The following is a 10,414-nucleotide window of genomic DNA, read 5'->3' on the forward strand; positions in this document are numbered from 1 at the left end:
ACTCTATGCAAATACTATTTTTAGTGTTTTTTGATAGAATGTAAACAAATGTAACAAAGTCCCTGCCCTTGAAAAGACAATATGCTAGTAAGAAAAGACCACCAAATCACACACACACACACACACACACACACACACAATAAGTGGGTAAGTGTATGAACCAAAATAACAGAAGGAACTAGAAACTGGCTGGCAGTGTTTCCCTTATGTTAAGTGGTTGGGGGATGTCACTGATGAGGTCATATATGAATGCAATAAGCCATATGGATATTTGAGGGAAGGGTTTTCCAGGCAGAAGGAATGGTGAGTGCAAAGGCACTGAGGTGGGACTATGTTTGAAATGTTTGAGTGACAGGAAGTAGGACAATGTGTGTGAAGCGTATGAGCATGGGGAGAAGTAGAGGGCAATGAAATCAGAGAGGTAGCCAAAGGCAAATTTGTGTACGACCTCGTAGGCTATTCTAAGGACGCTGGATTTTACTCTGAGATGTCATTAGACAGTTTTATGCTGAAGGATAATATGATCAGATATATTTAAAGAGTTTCACTCCAGATGTTCTATAAGAATAGACACTATGAGGCAAGGGCAGGGAGAGCAGCTAAGATGATCTTCCAGTAATTAAGGTGATAGTCTCTTTCTAGACATACAGAAACTAGGTGTCTGGATGATCACTCATGCTGAAAACAACTGAACATGCTGAAGAATAGACTAGATACCTAATTGAAATTTGTAGATACTGCCAATATCTACTCTCCTTTTCTCTAGTAACTGATTATTAGTGTGATTGGAGCACACCTATCTCAGTCGAAACTTATCCACTTAAGTTGTAGTTAGGCGAGGCCAAGAGACAAAAGGCCGGCTAATAAGATGTAAGTAGAAATTTTATGTGGAGACTCCCAGGAAATCTCTTTAAAGTGTGGGAAAAAAAAAAAACCTCTTGTGTTCACTTTCTTTCCTCCGTGGAATGCAGGCAGGTGACCAGGTTAGAGCAGATTCTCTTAGACTGTAAGGCAATTATCTTAGTATGGGTAGAACAATGAGACAGAATGTCCCTGATGCTACCACCCATCTGTCAGTTTGTTGTGCCGTGGTGGCTTGTGTGTTGCTATGAAGTTGGAAGCTATGTCAGTGGTATTTCAAATATCATCAGTATCACCTAGGTGCACAGGTTTCAGCAGATCTTCCAGACTAAGACAGACTAGGAAAAAAGGCCTGGCAATTTACTTCTAAAATTAGCTGCTGAAGACCTTATGGATCACAACAGAATATCGTTTGATATAGTGCTGGGAGATGATCCCCCTAGGCTGGAAGGAACTACACAAAAGCAGCAACAATGGACTCAGACATACCAGTAATCATGAAGATGGTGCAGGACTGGGCGATGTTTCTTTCTCTTATACATAAGGCTGCCATGAGTTGCAGTCAACTTGATGCCAACTTACAACAACAACAGGTCCCTGATGACTTTGAGGCCTGCTAGAAATTTCTCTCTTTTTCACACCTCTACGTTAGTATTCCCATTAAACATAGCTGGATCTAGGCCTAATTAATATAAAAGCTAAGGTAGGTGGAGGTTGATTAGTTAGGTTTTTGCAATGTCCAAGTATAAAACGACCAGGCGATAGAATAATAATAAGTGGTGAGATTCAGGTTACAGATCTTTATATTTGGTTGCAGAAATATCTGGACATTTCCTTCTGATTTATTTGGTTTTCTCAGTTAAATAAGGGACATGGTCATCAGCTGAGAGTGGGAGAGTGGAAGAAGCATTAGCAATTTGGGGACAGAGAAGAATATGGGAAATAGGAAAAACAGTGGGAAGAGTTACTGAACAAGGGAAATGTAGTATGGGGAATATCTCTAAGGGTTACTGGAAGTTAGTAATCATAAATGTAAACTGGGACCAGTCAGCATGGTGGTGAGTTTTTCCCCAGCCATATTCACTCCTTGGGTGTAGGTAAATGCACACTAGGTAGAAAGTTATATCTACCCAGTGTCTTAGGGTAGGTTCTCTAGAAGAGTTGACATATAACCTTAACAATCATATCCAGGATTGGGGATTTGGCCAGGAGAATACCGTGGAGGGAGAGAGTGGTAAAGAAACAGAGAGTATATAAGATAATGATTACAATGATAGACCATGGAATCTAAGCCAGGTAGAGAAGTAAGGATTGAGGGAGTTAAGGAGGAGTGAAAACATGTTCTCAATGAACTGAATGTCCGCTGCAGTTGAAGTTTTAGGTGTCAGAGGTCTAATGGGAACAAACAGAAGAATGAAGGTGGTGATCAGAGGCATGACATTTTAAACTAATATTATGCAAAAGTTGTCATTATTGGTAATAGCAAAGTCCAGGATATGGCCATGGGAGTAACTAGTGAGGTTGATTGTAGGCAAACATTATTTGAGAAAAGATCAAAAAACCTAAAGGCTAGGATATTGAAAAGATGATGTATGTGGATATTGCACTTGCCAAGAATAAGAGAGCAAATTGGGTGCTAGAATCTTCAAGAAATTAAGCGAGAGTGACTAAATCTGCAGATGATAGTAACAAGGAGAGGTAAAAGTGGCAAAACCACTCATTTACTGCTTAAATTTGAGCTGTGTTAGGCATGTGAAGGCACCGGGACCTTGAGATAATCCTGTGTTTGATATAATATTGATTCATTTTATCCGTTTTTTTTTTTTTTTTAATCAAACGGCTGCAATGTACTGGGCACCAAAGAAACAAAGGTGGATGAAGACTGCATGGTCTCTGACATTAAGGAAGTCAGTCTAATAGAGCAGACAAATGCAAAAACAAATGGTAATACCATGAAAATGCATTCCAGCAATTTGTGAAACATTAACAACAAGAAATCGCATTAGTGGTGCATTGCTGAAATGAAATCCTTCTGGATCGTATACAAGTCATCCCTGGATGCATTTCAAAATTGGATCCATCTACACTGATTTTCTAAAAAAAATAGTGAGTGCTACTAATAGTGATTAGATTCAAACTCTATCTTTATATTTAATTATATTATGGTAGGTCATGTCATAGATAAGATTCCCCACGAAATTATTTTTTTCCCAGACATTTTATTTAGGCAGCCACATGAGTTCTGTTCAGTTAGGGCACAGTTATTGTTTCCTGTTACATTAAATTTTCTGAGTCATGTGAGCATTTGTTTAAAGTTCAAAGTCAGAGCTTCAGGTAAGAAAAATATCAAGGGAAAACAAAACAAGATATTGAAGACAAAGTATAGTAACTGTTACCACTCTGAACATATTCACAAGATTGTCTCTGAGGACTTAAAAACAGTCTCAGTATCACAGGGATATAGTTTTGTTTTTAACCAAATAATAGTATCTCTCAGAGTGACTCATAATGCCACCTGATGGTTTTTTTTACCTCCAAATAAGAGACATACCATGCTAGCGAATGACCAATACCAAGAAAAGAAAAACTTCCTTCTTGGGATTATTCTTCATCTTTTTGTTTGGACATTTAAGATAATATCATAATTTACTTAAAGAAACTCAATATCTGTTGATTCTTTGTTTTAGTAACCTGCTTGAATAATTTTTTCAGCTAAACATATAAGAATAGACATTAACATTTATTTTTATCACATTTAAATTGGGAATAATAATAACATGAATCTCATGGAGTTATAGTAAAGATTAAACCATACATGTTAAGCTATGAAAAACACTCAATAAATGTGAACAAATATTATTTTTATACTATTATTACTATTATAGCTACAGAGTTATTTTATCTTGGAACATTCTGGTTGCAAGTAAGTAAAACCCAACTAGTAGTTGTGTAAGCACACAATAAAGTTTAATTTAACTTGCAGAGACAGAAGAGTGACCTAAGGGCTGGAATGACATTGGGCCCCAGAAGACAACGAATCAGGCCCTGGGAGTCATCAAATTTTCTATTCATCTCTTATTTACCGCTGCACTCCACCATCAGTTTTTTCCATCTCTGCATAATGGCTTTTTCTGCTTTTATCCCTAAGGTAGAATGGCATTGCCACAGCCCCAGAGTTTCATGTTGTGGATCCATCCACATGCCCCAACTAAATGAATAACTCTGAATCCATTTTCTAAATAGCTAGGAGAGAAAATTTGGCCAGTCCAACTTGGTTCAGGTATCTCCTCCTGAACTTGTTACGATCAAATGGTTGAAATAATTTTAAAATGGCTGCCATCTCAACCCCATGATTCTTGGGACAGATTCTAGAGAAAGAAGGATTGTTTTAGCATTGCAAAAAAGACCCAGTACGTCTTACTCTTGATTTCTCAGCATGTATATATATCTGTCTTTCCATATGTCCAACCATCTTCCTTCCACGCTACAACTAACAGATGGGTAACAACGAAAAAACTCAACTCTTCCATAACTGGTAAAAACCTGAAGTAATTACTGAATTCAGAGGTATGCCATAGAGCAGGTACCAGGGAGGACTATCTAGGATGCAGTGACAGAACTTAACTCAAACTAACTGAAAATGGAAAGGAAAAGTTATTAAATCATATAAGTGAAAAGCCCCAAGGTAGTTCTAGATTCAGGTTCAACTAGATTCAGATGTAACTCTACCGCCATTGCTTCCCTCTGTGTGTGTCCTTAATATTCTCTGCCTCAGAAGGACCATTTCCATGGGTCTGGGGAAAATGGGTCACAAGTAAATTCACTGTGCATACCCCAGTTTTCTCTCTACTATCTATATATATGTTCCAGAGAAGGACTTTGATGGTGATTGATCTTGTTCTGGTCATGAGCCCATGCAAGAGCAATTGTTCTATTTAATAAAAATGGAGTTCTATATCTGGTCAGGCCTGTGCTGTGTGTTTACCTCTAAGGCTGGCATATATAGATGAGCATAGGGACAGGTGCTATGACTGGTAGGCCCATTGGAGCCACATGAATGAGGAAAGGATGGTTCCCCAAAGGTAGAAAGTGGTGATAAAATATTTTCCCACCCAATGCCATATTCCAGTCATGGCTTCCCAGCATCTACTTCATGACCAATTATTAAATATCTCCATATAACTTGCTATAATAATCACAAATACCACTGAATATGTACTCAATCCCTATCCAAAGGGAAACAGATCCATGTCATTAATATTTTACCTAGATACCATATCTCCTGGTGTGTATTTCCTTTGATCTGGTCCAGGTGTGGTTCTCCATGATGCATTTAGCCACCATAACACTCACAATCCATAATGAAGATAGGGAGAAAAAAGATAATTGCAATAAACCTGCCATTCGCAAAAAGATGAGAAGGAGAAATAACAAATAGCTGTCACTGAACCTTAGCATAAATCCTATCTTGTAGGACAGGTGAGAACAAGGCCACCTGTCTTGGTCATGGAGTGAATTCTAGATCATTCATCTACCTCCCTCTGCTCTGACTGCTAAGAGGATTGCTGAGACCCATTTTTCTTTATGACCATGTCTGAGACGAGCACGGGGTCTTTCTCTAGGTACTGTAACCACTTAGTTGGCCCACTTTCTATAGATACGGTTATAATGACCTGAGTGTTGAATTAATGGTTGAGCAACACTAGACTTCTGTTTCGCAGGCTTGAAGGTTTCTGACAATTAACTTTTCTAAAATCCTTACTCATTTGTTAGCTCATTTATTTCTGAAATAAATAGGCTAATAATCGGCATTAGAAATCTCCAGGAGCATTGAATCTTAGTCTCATCCATATTTATTTCAATAATTGTCCTTAGTGTCCTTGCAATCTCTCTAGGCAACTGCATAATGGTTTCCACTAAGCCTGCAGGTGAAGGTGGCAAGAGCAAGCCCAACTGTGTCCTGTCCCACTATACCCCCATAGACAGTGCCTTACATTGCCCAGAGAAAGAATACGGCCTCTTTTAGTCTGGAACAAAACAATAGGAGATGTTTGGAAGACAAGTTATGTCTTAAATTACATTAGTTGTTATTAATGTTGGTACCAATCTTATTTTCCCTCCACCCTGCTTTTGCTTGCTCTAACTTTTGCATTGGAGTAAATAACTTTTTTTTTTTTTTTTTTTATCACAAGGCACTGATTTTCTGATCCTCAGCCATCTTCGATTGCTGTGTTTTGCTTTATTAACAAAGATAAAGGCTGTCCCCTTTCTGCTTTCAGATATCTATCTTGGGATCTACGCTTGTCCCTTTCTTGCAACATCTTACTGGAGGCTGCTGACAGTAGCCGACCTTTGCCACATTCTCATCTATTTCTCGCAGGTCCCCTAAAGTTCCACCCAAGGAAGGCACAGGGTCTGAATTCTGGGGTACATTAGAGATGTATCAAGGACTTCCAACGTGCTCTCTAGAGATGGAGATATAATCACTGCTCACAATGACTTCTGGTTTCAGACAATTCCCCATTTTATAATTTTATTACCTGCAGTACTCTTTTTCAAGATATCAATTTATGTATTTGGGTTGCAAATGACAAAACCCCACTCAAACGAGATTAAGATTGAAATGTGAATTGATTTGATGGTCTTTTAGCTTGGCGGCGTCTAAGATCCAATTTAGGAACATTTCTTCTCTCTCTCTCTCTAAGCTCATTCATTAGTTGGCCTCGTTTCTTCCTCCTTTACACAGCATTCCTTCTTGTGGATAGGAAAGATTAGAGGCCAACACTCCAGGCTACCTCACCCCAGTTTAACATTCTCAAAAGAAAGAGTTTCTAACTGCTCATATTATAGCATGATATATTGATACAGTTTTGAGCTCTACAAAAAAATTGTAAATATTGTTTAGGGATATATACAGGAGAATGAGGTTGTGGTGAAGAATACAGGAACATTAACTGTATTGTTGTTGTTGTTGTTAGGTGCCGTACATTCAGATCTGACTCATAGCGACCCTATGTACAACAGAATGAAACACTGCCTGGCCCTGCGCCATCCTCACAATCATTGCTATGTTTGAGCGCATTGTTTCAGTCACTGTGTTAATCCCTCCCACTGAGGGTCTTCCTCTTTTTCTCTGACCCTCTACTTTACTAAGCACAATGTCCTTCTCCAGGGACTGATCCCTCCTGATAACATGTCCAAAGTACTTGAGACAAAGTCTCACCATCCTTGCTGCTAAGGAGCATTCTGGATGTAGCTCTTCCAAGACAGATTTTATTTATTCTTTTGGCAGTACATGGTATATTCAATATTCATTGCCAACACCATAATTCAAAGGCATCAATTCTTCTTTCTTCTTCCTTACTCATTGCCCGGCTTTTGCATGCATATGAAGCGATTGAAACACCATGGTTTGGATCAGACCTGCCTTAGTCTTCAAGGTGACATCTTTGCTTTTTAATACTTTAAAGTGGTCTTTTGCAGCAGATTTGCCCAGAGCAATACATCGTTGATTTCCTGACTGCTGCTTCTATGGTCGTTGATTGTGAACCCAAGTAACATGAAATCTTTGACAACTTCAATCTTTTCTTTCTTTATCATGATGTTGTTTATAGGTCTAGGTGTGAGGATTTTTGTTTTCTTTATATTGAGTTGTAATCCATACTGAAGGCTGTAGTGTTTGATATTTATCAGAAAGCTCTTCAAGTCGTCTTCATTTTCAGCAAGCAAGGTTGTGTCATCTGCATAACACAGGTTGTTAATAAGTCTTCCTCCAATCCTGATGCCCTGTTCCTCTTCATATAGCCTAGCTTCTCGGATTATTTGCTCAGCATACAGATTGAATAGGTACGGTGAAATGATACAACCCCGATGCACACCTTTTCTGACTTTACACCATGCAGTATCCCCTTGCTCTGTTTGAACAACTGCCTGTTTATCTACGTTCAGGTTTCTCATGAGTGCAACCAAGTGTTCTGGAATTCCCATTCTTTGCCATGTTATATCCATAATTTGTTATGATCCACATAGTCGAATACCTTTGCGTAGCCAACAAAACACAGGTAAACATCTTTTTGGTATTCTCTGCTTTCAGCCAGGATCCATCTGTCATCAGCAACGATATCCCTGGTTCCATGTCCACTTCTGAATCCAGCTGGAATTTCTGGCAGTTACTGCTGTAACTGCTGTTGAATGATCTTCATTAAAATTTTCTTGTATGTGATATTAATGATATTATTCGATAATTCATTTTGCTCAATCACCTTTCTTTAGAATAGGCATAAATATGTATCTCTTCCAGTCAGTTGGCGAGGTAGCTGTCTTCCAAATTTCTTTGCATTAGATGAGTGAGTACTGCTGGTGCTGTATCCGTTTGCTGAAGCATCTCAATTGGTATTCCGTCAATTTCCCGATCCTTGTTTTTTGCCAATGCCTTCAATGCAGCTTGGACTTCTTCCTTCAGTACCATCAGTTTTTTATCATATTCTACCTTCTGAAATGATTGAACATCAACCAATTCTTTTTGGTATAAAAACAAAAAACCAAACCCATTGCTGTCGATTCCTTAGTTGGTGGTTACATGAATCTTGTTATATTATTCCTTAAACATTTTTGTGTGGCTGAGATATTTTGTAATTAAAAACAAAACACAATTGTTATTAATAATGTTGGAATCTCAGTTCCACAAACATATGATTGGCCCTATTTGGATAATTTGAGCATCCTGGCCCGTTACTTTTTTAAGTAAGATGAAGAAGACTAAGTCATGTGTTGTGGATAGAGTGATGAGGTAATGTAGTTCCCAGCCCCATTAGATCCAAAAGGAATAGAGAAAATATGGCCTTCCAAAGAAAGAAATGTTGTTCAGACAAAAACAAATGAAGCCCATTTTAGTCCAGATAAATTTTCCTTGAATGAAGCTCATGCCTTCTCGTCTTTATTCCCAGTATGCTCAGGTGTAGATCCTTACCGCTTCATACACGGTAACTTAAAGTGGTAAATTTAACTACAGCCAACACATCCGATAAGCAGTAGTAGAGGGAAAACAGGATGAATCTTTAATGAAATAATTCTTAATATTTTCCTTCTTCAGTGCCATTCAAGGCCACCACCCAGATGAGCATGAGGAAGAGTGCTTTGTGTGTGCAGGTGTGTACATGCCACCCATATTGGTATGCAAACACCACTTAATTCCTAGTAATATTTGAATGACCCTGGTGGCTAACACTCCCCACACTATTTGTCATCATGGGTCATGTTTGTCAGGGTTTCACACTGTCCTAAACCTCATGGGTTGCCTTTTGACTTCATCTTGGGAAGCTGGTTTATTAAAAACGCTTTTCCGTAAGACTGTCTGTCAGGGCACTCTCAACCCTGTTTTACCATGCAAGCTCTGCTGCTGAAGAGGATGAGCTATCACCAGTGCACAACCATCCTCATTTTTCTCTGCTGATTGATCTCGACCACATGGCATGGATGGGGAACAATGGACTGAGGAAGGAGTGTTTCTTACCCTGACCTTGTCCTGCTCCTGCCCCTTCCTCCTGATAATGTAGTTATAGAACGAACCTGACAATGAAATGCAGAGGGCATTACTTTTGGAAAAGAATGTTAGAGGACTACTTTAAAGTCATCAGGGGGGTGGTGGATACACACCAAATATTAGGATTCTATAATTTTTCAGCCTGTGCATCAATCCTATCCACAGTACCAAGCCAATCCACCTACTACCATTCATCCATTCATGATTACTCTTTTTGCGTGGACCTCAAATATTTCAAATCAGTGTACTTCTTTTTTTTATTGTGGCAAATACATAGATAACAAAACACCATTTCTACAATCCTCACGTATACAATTCAGTAACATTAATTATATCGATCCTGTTGTTCAGCCATCACAATTAACAATTCCCAATTCTTTTTATCACCCTTAACAGAAGCTCAGTGTCCCCAAAGCATTGTGCCTTCCCCCACAACTCCACCCTTCTTTTCTTTATACGATTGCAGGTAAGCTCAGGACTATAGCCAGTCCTGTGCTAAAACTAAAAATCTCAAGGTGTAAACAACACTCTCTCATATGCTGCCATTAATTATCATGTCCAGTAAAGTTTCATTCTTAGTGAGCCCTCTGCCTAAGTCTCAGGAGTCAACAGATAAGAGCTTAATTAAATACTTCATTATGTTGACGTGGTATTGGCTGCCAATTTATCTCCCCTTACTTGGCTTTGCCAGCTCTACATTCTCTGAGCATCTGTTATTCTCAGTTCTTCACTAGATACTGAAATAGGTTATTAGTTAGAAATTTCTAGATCTCAAGCAACAGAAACCAGCTAAACGTGTTACCAGGATGAATGGGTATTTCCCAGAGCCTGAGGACAGGATTACATTTAAACCCCCAACAGAACCCAAACCCAGGAAGTGAAAAGCAATTAGAACTCAAGTTTCCTCTTTTATCTCTGCTTCTCCCTGGACCTTTGTGTCCTCCCTCTCTTTGCAAACCACTTTTCTTCTCTGTCTACATGACTAAATATGTCATCTCCACACATTTTGAT

Source organism: Loxodonta africana, chromosome 1 (assembly GCF_030014295.1).
Source record: "Loxodonta africana isolate mLoxAfr1 chromosome 1, mLoxAfr1.hap2, whole genome shotgun sequence".
Taxonomy (NCBI): domain Eukaryota; kingdom Metazoa; phylum Chordata; class Mammalia; order Proboscidea; family Elephantidae; genus Loxodonta; species Loxodonta africana.